The sequence below is a fragment of the Gadus morhua genome, chromosome 11 (assembly GCF_902167405.1).
Source record: "Gadus morhua chromosome 11, gadMor3.0, whole genome shotgun sequence".
Taxonomy (NCBI): Eukaryota; Metazoa; Chordata; class Actinopteri; order Gadiformes; family Gadidae; genus Gadus; species Gadus morhua.
In genome coordinates this window covers 352,261-366,798 of record NC_044058.1, presented here as the reverse complement: position 1 = coordinate 366,798, position 14,538 = coordinate 352,261, and the positions used below count along the sequence as shown (strand labels likewise).

General features: G+C 47.9%; 1 long non-coding RNA gene across 1 annotated transcript; it reads right to left on the bottom strand.

Moving 5' to 3' along the window:
* Positions 1–4,853: 4,853 nt before the first annotated feature.
* LOC115553693 (uncharacterized) lies at positions 4,854–5,662 on the bottom strand. Its single transcript, XR_003978486.1, has 2 exons — positions 5,304–5,662; positions 4,854–5,174 (listed from the first exon to the last, which is right to left on the bottom strand). It is a non-coding gene; the product is annotated as an uncharacterized LOC115553693 (long non-coding RNA).
* Between the last annotated feature and the right edge of the window lie 8,876 nt (positions 5,663–14,538).

Genomic DNA, 14,538 nt, shown 5'->3' with positions numbered 1-14,538 from the left:
AACCGTTCAGCTCTGTGGTTTCCAGAGCTGGCCGCACTCTCGCGGTCAGCGCCGTGGCCAGTACCGTTCAGGCCGGATGCGTTTTCACAGGCCCACGGGACGGTGCACCACCCGCCCGATGCCTCGGGACGGCTGTTGGTTTGGCTCCTGAGAGGTTGATTCTGCAGGGCAAAGGTTTGCCTGAGACGGTTATCAACACTATTCAGAGCGCTCCTGCGCCTTCTACTTCTTCCCTCTATGCGGCGAAGTGGTGCAGCGAACCACGCTGTCCCATCTCAATGTGAGGTGGGAAGCGTGCTTTCGTTTCTGCAAAACTTATTGGAAAAAGGTTTGGCCTTCTCCACTATCAAGGTCTATGCGGCAGCCGTTTTCGGCTGGCCATGCAGGCTGTGATGGTGGACCGATCTTCAGCCATCCACTGGTCAAGAGATTCTTGCGTGGGGCTAGACGGGTTAGGCCTGTTTCACGCGTGCTTACACCACGCTGGGATCTCCCCACCGTGTTGCGCGGATTGTCCAGGGATCCTTTCGAGCCTCTTTCTCAGGCCCCCTTGGATGCCTTGTCATTTAAGACGGCACTCTTGTTGGCCTTGGTTTCTGCCAAGCGGGCCGGTGAGCTAACCGCTCTGTCTGTCAGCCCGAGTTGCTTGTTGCTAAAACGAGGACAGCTCCTTCGCGTTGCTCAGACCTAATCCTGCGTTCCTCCCGAAGAACATTAATAGTTCTTTTCGGTCGAGGGATATTGTGCTTAAGGCTTTTCACCCCCCGCGGAGGCGGAGTTGCATCTCCTGTGCCCGGTTCGGGCGTTGGCTATGTACGTGAATCGCTCGGCCGCGTTCCGCTCCACACAACAGTTGTTTGTGTGTTATAGCGACGCTAGCAGGGGCCGCGCTATCTCTAAGCAGCGGTTTTCTCGCTGGGTATGTGAGGGTGTTTGCTTAGCCTACTCTCGGCAGGGCTTGGCGCCACCGTTGGGCGTTAAAGCTCACTCCACACGGAGCGTGGCCGCTTCAACGGCTCTACTCAAGGGCGTTTCGGTGGAAGACATCTGCACGGCTGCGTCTTGGTCTTCCCCCGGCCCCTTTGTCCGTTTTTACATGTTAGACATGTCCAGGGGCTCACTCGGCAACTCTGTGCTAGAGTCCGGGACCCCTTTTACGGCTTAAGAATATAGACATGTTCTTTAAAGCGGCGTGGTTGGATTTCCTCTCGCCGGCTGGCGAGTTGGACTTGATTACCAGTCTCACTCTCCCACCTTTTTTCAAATGAAAAACAGGCTAGGGAGGTTTATTTGCTCGCCAATTGTCAGGTGCCTTTGTTGCCAGTGTGGCACTCCCACAGTTTTTGCTTCTAAAAACGGCCGAGAGAGTCCCCTTATTGGAGAGCCGGATTCTGTGGCTCCGCCCCCGGTAGTAGCGGACCTAATGGAAACCGTGTTGCTCTGGTTTTTCTTTTCCTTTTCATGGGTTCCATGAAGCACGGATTAGAGCCGGAGTCTTTACAGACTCACTTTTTTTCTCCCTTGATCATTGCCTTGCTTGATCTAGGAGGAATTAGTTTTTTATTAAGCTGTTGTGTTTTACACTTCCTTGGCTTTTTGAGTCTGAATGTGTTCTGGTGACCTAGGTCGTTTTGACTGGGGTCCAGCAGGAGTACATTGATCGGGCTCCGCTCGCAGCTTCACCTTAGCCCATAAGGCGAAGCCTAGACGGCGTAGCCTACATGAAATAGAACGATAGTTATGTTATTATAACTCTAGTTCTATGATTGTAGGCGTAGCCGTCTAGTTTCCCACCTGCTGTACCCTCCAAATGCTGAAAGAAAAGCGTGGAGGATGAGCGACGGTATACACCGCGCTATATACACGATACCGTGGGAATTGTGGGCGGTGCCCACGCTGATAGGTGCATAGTTTGAATTTTCAAGCACACAAATTTTTTCAAGCGCGCGCACGGGACAAGCCCATAAGGCGAAGCCTAGACGGCTACGCCTACAATCATAGAACTAGAGTTATAATAACATAACGATCGTTTCACGGCCACGGTCTAGACCAGGGGTACTCAATTTGCGGACTCCGGTCCGGATCCGGAACCAAACTAAATGAAATTCGGACCTAGGCGAAAATCAATACTAAAAATGTTTTAATATGTTTTTTTAATAACAACTGCGTGAGCAAATAGCACAGTTTAAGAACAACTGTATGTACCTTTCAGCATTAATGGTGCCTTCACAGATGTGCAAGTTACCCATGCCATGGGCATTAACACACCCACATACCATCACAGATAGTGGCTTTTGAACTTCGCACAGATAACAATCCGGATGGTAATTTTTCCTCTTTGGCCGGAGGCAGGGTTCAGGCTAGACTTGGGCGTACAAATGTCCGACACTATCCAGAATATCGGACATTTGTAATATCTTCCGGACGTTATTCACTAATAATTAAATAATCACCAAAAGTCCACATTTAAACGACAAACGATACAAACTAAGTTGCTTCAATAAATGCCATTTATTAAATTAGCCTAGGTAAAAAAACATAATGCCATTCTCTGCAAAAATGGTAAACGGGTAAAAAATAATTAATTCGATAATTGGAATTCTTGGCATGGATGTGCTTCGCTAAAGTTGAAGTCTTTCCCCTTACAGGGAGGGCGGCGAGCGCATGATGCACTCCATCATGCGCTCGATATGCGCATCAGCCTCGTCACCTTTTCCTCAGCTAGGCGGTTTCTGAAGATGTTTTAATCCTGTTTTGGGGAGAAAAGCCTCGTTCCGCAGGAACACTGGACACGGGGATTGTACTGGCGATTTTGGCCAGCTTTGCCCAGTCGGGAAAGATTTGTGCGTTCACACCAAATACGACGGGGCGACAAGATCCCATACAAAGTGAACGTAGAGACGCGTATCGGGCAAATTTTTCTTGAAAGAAAACCGCCGACAAGTTTTGATTTGTCGCGCCACACTTTCGCCGTGCACAGGCGAGTGCGTTCAAGAGGATTTGTGCGGCGACAAATTCGCTCGAGTTTAAATATTTCAACTTTCGCGTGATGACAGACAATCAGCGTTAAATAGCGTGGGCACTGAGTGACATGTGTATGCATGTGCGGGTGCACTGCGCGCGTTCATGAATGCACGTTCGTGTTTGCCTCCCTGGTGAGCTCGGCCAGGCAGGAACCGCTACTGGTTTTCATATGCTACTGATTAATTCATACATAAATGCGAACTTCTTTCTTTCTTTTTTTTCTCGGACATGTGGGCCGTTTACATTTTATTATACCGGCCATGCGTGCGTGCAATCGGCCATGTCCGGCTATAGCCGGCTAACGTGAATGCTGGCCGGAGGACACGACATCCATCAATTCCGTAAACAATTTGATATGTAGACTTGTCAGACCACACACAGCACACCTTTCCACTTTGCATTTCGCTTTGCATGGTAGAGTTGCACTTGTAGATGAACGACGAACTGTGTTAACTGACAATGGTTTTCTGAAGTGTTCCTGAGCCCATGTGGTAATATCCTTTACATATTGATGTCGGTTTTGAATGCAGTGCTGCCTGAGGGATCGAAGGTCACGGGCGTTCAATGTAGGTTTTTGGCCTTGCCGCTTACGTGCAGAGATTTCTCCAGATTCTCTGAATCTTTTGATGATATTATGGACCGTAGATGAGGAAATCCCTGAATTCATTGCAATTGTACGCTGCGAAACGTTGTTCATAAACTGTTGGGCTATTTGCTCACGCAGTTCTTCACAAAGTGATGACCCTCGCCCCATCCTTTCTTGTGAATGACAGAGCCTTTCGGGGATGCTTATTTTATATCCAATCATGACACTGACCTGTTTGCAATTAACATGTTCATCTGTGGAATGTTCCAAACAGGTTATTTTGAGCATTCCTCAACTTTCCCGGTCTTTTGTAGCCCCTGTCCCACGAAATTCAAAATCAGTGAATATTTGCAAAAAAACAACAAAGTTTATCAGTTTGAACATTAAATATCTTGTCTTTCTAGTGTATTCAATTGAATATAGGTTGAAAATGATTTGCAAATCATTTAATTCTGTATTCTTTTTTTTGACACAACGTCCCAACTTCATTGGAATTGGGGTTGTAACACAACGTATAAGTAACAGATTTTGAGTACATATTCTGCTCACCTCAAATACTGTGTAAATTAATTGTCTGTCTAAGCCTGTTGTGCTTTTTTCCCCTTCACACTTGGAGTTTATTTTTCAAGCACTCATTATAACTCAGTTACAATAAGAGCTGCAGCTCTCAAATTGATTTCTGTATTCGGACATTGTTACATTCCGGCTGCTTGCATTGTCAGAGGATTTGATAAGGATTTACTTGTGTTCATGTGTGTTTGTGTGTGTGTGTGTTTGGTCCTAAATGTGCAAGCAGTAATCTTTGGCGAGAACATCTGTCTCTAAGAGATAATATAACTAGTGAATTAGAAATAACGTCTTGCAACCAACACTCAATCTCACTTTTACAGCCCCCTTCAATAATACCATAACTGTTTGGACATGACACGATGAGCATGTGTATGTGTATGTAACATTTCTGTGTTTGTGGCGTGTGTGTGTACGTGTACGTAGCGTATGGGTATGTAACAGAGATGGAAATTAACTTTTTTGCCCACCAGCCACTGTGGCAGGTAGATTAAAAAATCTACCAGCCCTCATCTTTTTTACCAGACACTTTTTATACGCTATAAAAAAATATATATATATGCGTACATTTTAAACATATGTGGCGGGGCTAAGACTGAGTAATGCGGACAACGCCACCCATAGGACAAGAGAAGGGGCACTCTATTTTACTCTAGAAACGCACGCACAGGCTTGATTTACAGGTATAAAAATATATTCTTTATTCTCATTTAATTAAAAGTTAGTCGCTGTAGGTCGTCAATACAATAGGACGCCCATTAGTACATAAAACAAAAACAAGGGGGGGGGCCCCGCTAGCCGGTGGTCACAATTAGTCTACCAGCACAAATCTCAAAGTCCACCGACTAGGGGGAAAGAAAGAAACAAAAAAGAACACATGAAGCAGACAACCAAACAAACAGAAATACAAAACGCGTCCTAAAAGCAGCACCTGCACACGTATCTCATTCACCCCAATCACGAGAACAGCAGCCGACACTCGGATTGCCGGTAGCGTCTATAAACAAAAAGGAAACGAGAGACCCAGTTGCGTGATCCATACATATTCGGTTCATAGGCTAACTATTTACCACGCCACAACCGGATTAATAAAACGCCTATTCAATAAAGCACAGCCAAAACATACCTTGTTCCTTCTCCCATCGGGATCGCTGAACGCAGACCCAGGCTCGTCACTCGCACAGACAGTGTCACCGTCGGCGAGCACTCAACGATCACTAGCCCAACAGAAACACAATTAAATCCCCCGTAGTGCACTGGCCAAGTAACTATCCTAATTCCCCAATGAGGTAGTTAAGACATACCTTGCGCTGCGACCCACACCTCTAGACACTGCTGCTACCGGCATGAGGACCCCGTGTGCCTTACCGGCATGAGGACCCCGGGTGCCTTTACACCTGCCTGATCGCAACCGCCCACCTGTCCCACCCCTATCAGGTGACGTCAGCGGTACGGGGAAAGAGAACGTGTAGCAGGGAACATCAGCACGAGACAGAGAGAAGACCTAATCCCACAGGCCACAATCCACCCCCTCCAAATGAATCGGCGGCCCGACGATGACGCCTCATGTCCGGGAGTCCTCACCCTCTATGCCTGATGGACTGTCATCCATGACACTCATTGTCTTGGGTAGACGGTGCGGATTGGAATGCTGCCCTGCTGTAGGTCTCGCTGAGCGGCGCACCGCCACTGTGGTTTCCTCTGGCATCCCAGCCGTATCTTCCATGTCAATTTCTTCTGCCACTAAGGGACAGGTGGGAGCAGGTTGGGGTTCTTGGGGTTCATGTTCCGCATCATACCAGATGACTGCATCTCGGGTCTCATCGTCATTCCCGGCAGGGGGGTCGTCCCGAGCAGGGGAGTCGATGGGGATCTCACCTTCCTGAGCGAAGCCAGGGATGCCACTTTGTCCGGGCTGTACTCCTGTGGGGACGCCACGCATCTCAGAACGATCACCTGCCGGACAGGTCCACCTTCAGCTGCCGGGGTTACTGTGTATACCGCTCCGGTACCAGAAGGGCCACGCACGACTCTGTAGGCTACAGGATTCCAGTGGTCCTGGATTTTATTTCTCCCCGGTGGATGGCTCCGCAAATAGATAAAATCTCCTTCTTGGAAGCCAGCGTCATTCACCTGATCATTATGGTTCTGGTTCCGTCGGAGGGCCAGTTCTTCTGATCTTTGCCTGACGTGTTCCTGAGTAATTTTGACGCTTTCCTGGTGCCTTTCAACCCATTCTTCAAGGGTATGGGTATCTGGGGCAGCCTCCCTGGTGCCAAGCAAAAAATCAACTGGCAATCTTGGATGACAGCCAAACATCAGAAAATATGGTGTATAACCCGTAGTCTGGTGTGGGGTAGTGTTATAGGAGAAGGTGAGCTGTGGCAGATGGTGTGGCCACCGACGCTTCTCTGCCTGGGGTAGTGTGCGCAGCAAGTCGTGGAGTGTGCGGTTGAACCGCTCACACTGGGCGTTCACTTGCGGATGGTATGGAGTTGTGCGGCTCTTTTGTATCCCGTACATCTGACACAGTTGCTGGATAAGGAGGCTCTCAAAGTTTCGCCCCCGGTCGGAGTGTATACGGGCTGGAGGACCAAATCTATGGAACCATTGCTCCACCAAGGCCTTGGCCACTGTGGGAGCTTTCTGATCTTTAGTAGGGATAGCCTGCGAATACTTCGTGAAGATGTCTGTAAGGATCAGGACATTCTCTCGTCCATCGCTGGCCGGCTCCAGCTGAGTGAAGTCAAGGGCCAGAATTTCATTTGGTCGAGTGGCTTGCATTGAGCTCCAATACGTACGGACTTTAGGTTGAACGGCCTTCCCCAGCACGCATCGCTGGCACCCCTGACACCACTGTTCAACATTTTTAGCCATACCAGGCCAAAAACATCGGCTTCGGAGTAGCTGGAGTGTTCGTTCTGTGCCTTGGTGTCCTTGCTCGTCGTGGACACTACGTAGGACTTCTGTTTGCAGGCAGTGGGGCAGCAATAGTTGGAGAGTCTCGGGGCCACCTCCTGGTGTGTGGATTAGGCGGTACAGAACTCCTTCCTCGTTGATTAGACGGTCCCATTGCCTAAGCAAAACTCTGCTTCCCTGCGGTAACACTTCGCGTTCCGCTGCGCTTGGCCGTCGCCCCTCTCGGTAGTACTTCCTCAAGGGCCCGATGACCGGGTCAGCTCCCTGGAGCACGCTGAGGTCTTGAGGTGTACGCCCAGGTAGGGCTACCACCTCCCTGCACAGGCCCTCTATGGCAGGCATTGGAACAAGACTGGTCAATGCGCCCAATGCAGGGACCTCGGTCCCAAAGGTGAAGCGCTCCAAATACTGCCGAGAGAGGGCATCGGCATTCTGATTGTCCTTACCCGGCCGGTATCGGAGGGTAAAATTGAACGACGCCAGTTGAGAGGCCCACCGTTGCTCCGTGGCTCCCAGCTTTGCCGTGTGCAGGTGGCTCAGTGGGTTATTGTCAGTGAGGATCGTGAAATGGTTCCCCAGCAAATATTCACGGAACTTTTCCGCTACTGCCCACTTTACTGCAAGCAGTTCAAGCTTCATGGAGCTGTAGTTTTTCATGTTTCTTTCGGCCGCCCTGAGTCCCCGACTGGCAAATGCGACAGGTCGTACCTTCCCTTGGTGTTCTTGCGAGAGGATTGCACCAAGACCCCCGTGGCTGGCATCCACCTCCAAGATGAAGGGCTTTGAAAAGTCGGCATATGCCAGAACTGGAGCAGAGGTGAGTCGCTCCTTCAAGGACAAGAACGCATGTTCACACTCTTCGTCCCAGGTCGAGGCCAGAGGAACAGGGGGTGTCTTTCCCTTCTTGCGGGGTCCATTGAGTCTCCCCACCAGATGGTGGAGTGGGGCTGCCAGCTTTGAAAAGCCTTCCACAAAGCGCCTATAGTAGCTAGCAAAGCCGAGAAATGATCGTAACTCGGCTAGGTGTCCAGGGCGCCTCCACTCACGGACTACCTCTATTTTGGCAGGATCCGTGGAAACTCCTTCCCTGGAGACTACATGCCCCAAGTAGCTGACCTGATGCTGGAAGAAGCTGCATTTTGATACTTTAACTTTCAGTCCCTGCTTTTGCAGGCGGGAAAACACTTCTCCTAGCCTCTCCAGGTGCTGTTGGACGGTGGTGGAAAAGACGATAATATCATCCAGGTACAGTAGGACGGACTGGTATCTGCAATCCCCGAACATGCGTTCCATCAAGCGCTGGAATGTTCCGGGTGCGTTACACAGGCCAAAGGCCATTCTATTGAACTCGAACAGGCCAAAAGGCGTACAGAAGGCAGTCTTCGGTATATCCCGTTCCACCATTGGGACCTGATTATAGCCACTCGCAAGGTCCAAGGTAGAAAACCAAGCGTCACGGCGGGTTTTTGCATTTAGTTGGCGATAATCTACGCAAAGGCGCAAACTCCCATCCTTCTTGGTCACCAGGACTATAGGAGAAGAGTAGGGGCTGCTACTTTCTCTGATGACTTGGCTATCCAAGAGCTGTTGAATGTGCGCCTTTACGGTTTCATACTGAGAGGGTGGGATTCTTCGGTATGGTTGCCGAACCGGAGCATCATCGAGCAGGGGAATCTCGTGGCTGATTAAAGACGTGCATCCTAGATCTCCATCCCCTCGGGAAAAGATGTCGCTGTACTGGGCAAAAAGAGCCCTGGCCTCAGTAGCTTGTTGCTGAGACAACCCCTGGAAGGCTGGCATCATGGGCTCGGGACCACTAGAGCACTCAGCCACCTCCTGTGTGGAAACATAGGCCTGACACTCTTCCCATGATGAATTGACTGATATTGAGGCACCGGTTTCTGTCGCGGCCGCAGCCAAAACTTGTACAGTGCCAATGGGGCGCCGTGGGGACAGCCACACTTTTGTGCTCCCAACATTAACTACCGGTGCATATAGGAATCCCCTTTTTGCCGGCACCAAGGTAGGGGACAGCAGTAGACCTTCGGGCAACTGCTCTTCGTCAAAGCCCAAGGGCTCCAGCAAAAACTCTGCAGACTCGAGCTGGGGGCATGTAACTGGGACCATGGTTAGGGCTCCTGCCTCAAGGCAGACTGGCAACTTCCCATGGACTTTCACTTTGAACGGCTTCGGTGCATTTTCAATGGCCTGGATCTGTTCACAGTGTCTCAGTGCGCGTCGGGCTGCTGGCGCCGCCGACTGCACCGGAGGGGAGAGGAAGAGCTGTGGCCCATGTTGTCTAAAAAGAATCTGATAACACTCCCCAATTACATTCATTCCTAGTATCCCTGGGGTCAAGAGCTTGCGGTCTTTAAGAGTGCTATTCTCTGGGTCTTTAACAATTAAGATACCCCTTCCCGGAATGCATTGCCCCGGTACCCGTACGTCCAACTCTATGTAGCCAATATAGGGGATGTCTAATCCATTAGCGGCCTTAAGCCCGAGCCATCTACAGTCCCTCGTTTGTAGATGATGAAAATGTTTTCTAAAGAAACTCTCGGTGATGGTAGTCACCATCGACCCAGTGTCAATCAAGCAGGGAACAGTTACATCTCCCATAGACACAGACAATACAGGGCAGGTTTTGACTAACTTTTCCAAAGATTGAGGATGCCTTGAGCCAGACACATCCCCTCCCAGTGTATGGCTCTGCACACTGGGAGTTGCTAGTTTCCCGATCGGCTATTATGGCTATTGGGGCCTTGTGTAGGGGGGTCACCAGGGGGCCAGCGCAACGCTGACGCATTATTGTGGTGGGAGGGAGCTACCTGGTAGTAGGGCTGTCAACGAATATTCGAAGTTCGAATATTCGTTCGAAATGTATCCAAAAACGCGAATTCAGACGTGAAAATTAATATTCGAATGTGAAAAAACACTTCCGCGGTACAAGCGCCTCTATCTGCTTTGTGAATGAGCCTCTGTCTGTCCGCGATTTCCCTCATAATATTCGAATGTGAAAAAACACTCCCGCGGTACAAGTGTAACAGACTAGTATTGTGAAGAGCGAATGTATTTTATCCCCTCGGGGTTTCCGTACTTGGATATAGGTATTCCAGCTCGGCTATGCCATTCAATAAGCATCCAAAGTAGAGCTCAGGGAGCTAGTAGTCTGGCTGGTGAAAGCTGCTATAACGCAATGTTCTCGGCAAAGTCCGAGACAGCTTTTTTTTCATGAATCCGAACGGTGCGTAGTGCTGGCCCTTTCGCTGGCATGGTGGAAGACGTAGGCGACATGCATATTTTTCTTTATCGATTTTAATAGGCCTTCTCGATAAATGGTAACTTGGTAAGCAAAGCAAGGAACGTTACCACTAGCATACTTTGTAACATTCAGAAGCGGGCGTCTTCTTCAGATTACTATAGTTTGCGCGCTTGCAGGTGTGGTGGTGAAATGCAAGCGATACAAAGTTGTGGCTTTTCATGATTAGGCCTCCACGTTACTGGGCTGTTTATAGGATATATATATATCCCGCTAATTTGAACCATGGTTTTGTCGCATTATTGACATATTGACGGCAACTGCGTAAAATAGACAACCAGATATTCGAATAGTTCGAATTCATGATTTTTTTCCAAACGAACATTCGAATGTCATTTTTGAGCAATTTTGACAGCCCTACCTGGCAGTAGCGAGCTATGTGCCCTGGTTGATCACACCGTATGCAAATGGACTGACCATTGGGTGCGCGTTTGTATCGCCCATCCGGTTGTAGTGGAGGGGCCTGCGATCTACCATTAGGGTGTCCTAACTGCCTTACAAGCGTGTCCAGCTGCGCTTGTTGTTTAAGAACCAAGTCTTTTAGTTCCACAAATTCTAATGACGAAGGGGCTGCAACACATTGTGACACGACCTGAGCTTCACTGCTTGCACCTGGGGCACGGTAACTACGGTCTCGATGAGACTGACCTTCCTGCACCCATCTCATAGCTTCCTTCCTTACATCTAAAAGAGTCAACACACTATCTCCCCGTACCAATCTCTTAAGTTCCCGCCGTAACATGGGATCACTGACATTTTCGCAAAACTGGTCTCTCAGAACAATATCAGGGTTTCTGACGGCACCTTCATTTGACTGTTTTACTTTCTCTAACATTTCCATTAAAGCATGAGAGAACTCAAACAAACTTTCATTGTCCTTTTGCTTCCTGTTAAAGAAACGCTGTTGCCAGTACACATACGATTTAGCACACCCATATACTTCCTTCAAGACTTCAATTATTAAATCAGGGTTCTCACGTGTAAATACAGGACGATACTTGATCTCATTACGGGCTTCGCCCTCCAAGTGATCGAACAAAAACAAAGCCTTATCAAAGCCAGTCATATGCGTTGCCCGAATACAACTTTGCGCTTCTTCAATCCACTCTTCGACGGACAGAGAGCCTGCAGATGCAGAGCCCGAAAACTTTGAGCAACGCCGTTCTCGGGGTATAAAGAGTGCTCGCTCCCGTTGAACGGGCTGGGTACCAGTATCAACGCCCGCTCCTCCTCTCCCCGAAAGTCTCTTTGAGAAACTCTCATTTTCAGCCTGTAGCTGCTCCAAACGTCGTCGCAGCTGCTGAAGCTCCATCGTAGACCTCTCTTCCTCGCTCATCTTGCTGCCAGCTGCTGTTCTCACGTTGGCACACACACACACACACACACACACACACACACACACACACACACACACAGGTGCTGCTTAAATAGACTAACCTAGCGACACAATGGTATCCTGCCGACAACGCCAAATGTGGCGGGGCTAACTGTCCGTCCACACCAGAAGCGAATTGAGCGACCAAATCGCCGGAAGTCATTCACTTTCTATGGGCAAGAGCGACCGAAGCGACCAAAGCGACCAACGCTACCAGCGGCCAAAGTTGAGCGACCAGAGCGTCAAAAAGAAGTTGAAAACTTTTTAACTTTATGCAAATGACTATTATTCGCTTCAGCGGCCAAACACTGACAGCCAATCGGAATGTAGGCGCTCTTCGCTTGCGTGGATCCCAGGGAACATCGGCAGGCACTTTGGTTCCTACCTACCTTTATTCACTCACTGAACAAAATGTCGGCTGAAGTATTAATCGCGGCTGTAACTGGGCACCCGGTGTTGTACGAACCCACCCCTTTTCAGTTCAGAGATCGAAACGCCGTAGTGGTTTGGATATCAAGTGATGATAAGCGGGAGTATTTATAGGCTACATCTAGAACGTTCGTATTTAAGCGGGAATCATTTTAATTTGCTCTCCATGCCACCAATCTAACCAACCAATCGCGTGTAGCATGCTTTAAACAAAACCAAAAAAGTTTTTGAAATCGTCACATAAACAAACTAATCGACAAGACGAGGGATAAATGACAAGGGATATATCTAGTCTAGATAGATAGAAAGCCTAGTCAAGTCTTTATTAATACCAAACGACACAAATCGTCGGGAATCCATTTAGGTGGTTCGGCCCACACAGGACAGTAGCCTACAAGACCACACAGAACAAGTCTGACTGGACATACACACAATACATCACATTAAAACTAGACACGCGTTGATAGATAGACAGAAAAGCCTAGATAGATCGATATGTTCCATTATTTGCCTTGCGGAGCCAACCAGTCCTGTGCGCGTATGCAAATTAGCCATGTGCGCGAATGTCTATTTGTTTTGAATGCGACGAATGAGTGCAGATCATGATTTGCAGATCCAGATCAGTGAAACATATTTTAACTACTACAGCACGCAGGGTTTTTTGTTCTCGGTTGTAATTAGCCTACATTTTAGGATTTGTTTTGTATTGGGGGGAATCACTGTCCTACTTGTTGTCGAAGCACTTTATCGAACAAGCAAAACCGTCTCGGCAATATGGCCAAGGTGTATGGGAGAGTTCACTATTTGATATGGCTGTCTGTAGGGCCTACTAAACGCATACGGCTCCTTTAAATGCGTCTGCATAATTGAATTGTACGTCATGAGCGACTTGAGCGACCAAAGCGAACAGAAAAATTCGCAGCGAAACTTTGTGAGCGACCAAAGCGTCTTTGACGCTTTGGTCGCTCCTGGTGTGGACGTATAGTAAGACTGAGTAATGCGGACAACGCCACCCCTAGGACAAGAGCAGGGGCACTCTATTTTACTCTAGAAACGCACGCACAGGCTTGACTTACAGGTATAAAAATATATTCTTTATTCTCATTTGCGACCCACACCTCTAGTGACTGCTGCTACCGGCATGAGGACCCCGTGTGCCTTACCGGCATGAGGACCCCGGGTGCCTTTACACCTGCCTGATCGCAACCGCCCACCTGTCCCACCCCTATCAGGTGACGTCAGCGGTACGGGGAAAGAGAACGTGTAGCAGGGAACATCAGCACGAGACAGAGAGAGAAGACCTAATCCCACAGGCCACACATATAATAGTAACAATAGATAAGAAAAGTGTTTTTCATACACATCTTTTTTTCCATCAGAAGTGATTTTTACTGTAAGTAGGTTCTACCAAGGAACTGAGTTGAAAACATTACACTCTTACCGCACATGATAAACAATACACAGGTATCTGCCATGTTAAGTCAAGTTAAGTTTATTTCAAAGGTGTTACGATGACAAGTTTGGGGATAATTCAGCTATACAAAGTATTTTCAATAAAAAACAAATTGACATATTAACAATATGCAGAGGACAAATAATTAGTTGTTCCAAAATAATATATTTCCTTTTATTATTTTGATTTCCCCCCTTGGGGTTTAAGTGCAATCAACAACAACTAGCCAAAAAGGCATTATTGCAGTAAACAGTGTAACATGTAACCTAACATAAAATACAATCAAATATTTCTGTAAACATGAAATATTAATAATAATAAGAGGTTGTTCTGATAAAGTGCCAAAATAACATTCAATAAAGCATTAAATCAGTGCATGAGAGCATAAGGTGCTTTTTTAAGTTGGAACATAAGTAAGTAAGAACATGCGCTTCGTTAAACATTTTTAGCCAGGAAGACAAGCCTGTCTACGACCTCTGACTTACCCGGTGGCGTGTAACAATGGCCCCCCCTACACTGAAAACCTTCTCTGAGGGCGCACTTGTTGCTGGGATTGAGAGGTATTTTTTTGCCAGTGTAACGGGTCCCAGGTGGGATCGCCGTGGACAGATTATAGATAACTGAAACAAAGAGAAAAGAATGCTGACACGGGAGACGTGACTTGTCTTTTCAGATCCTCATTAGTTATATTTATTCATTTAACTTCTCAATTTACTGAAGGTTACCGTTTATCTTCACATTGTCCATGCATTTTAAACTCAGCATCATATTACTCCATATGTTGTCTAATTAGACATATTTTCCATGTTCTTAAAACAAACCAAAATACACAAAAAATACTCTTCAATTCAAAACACACCTTTTCT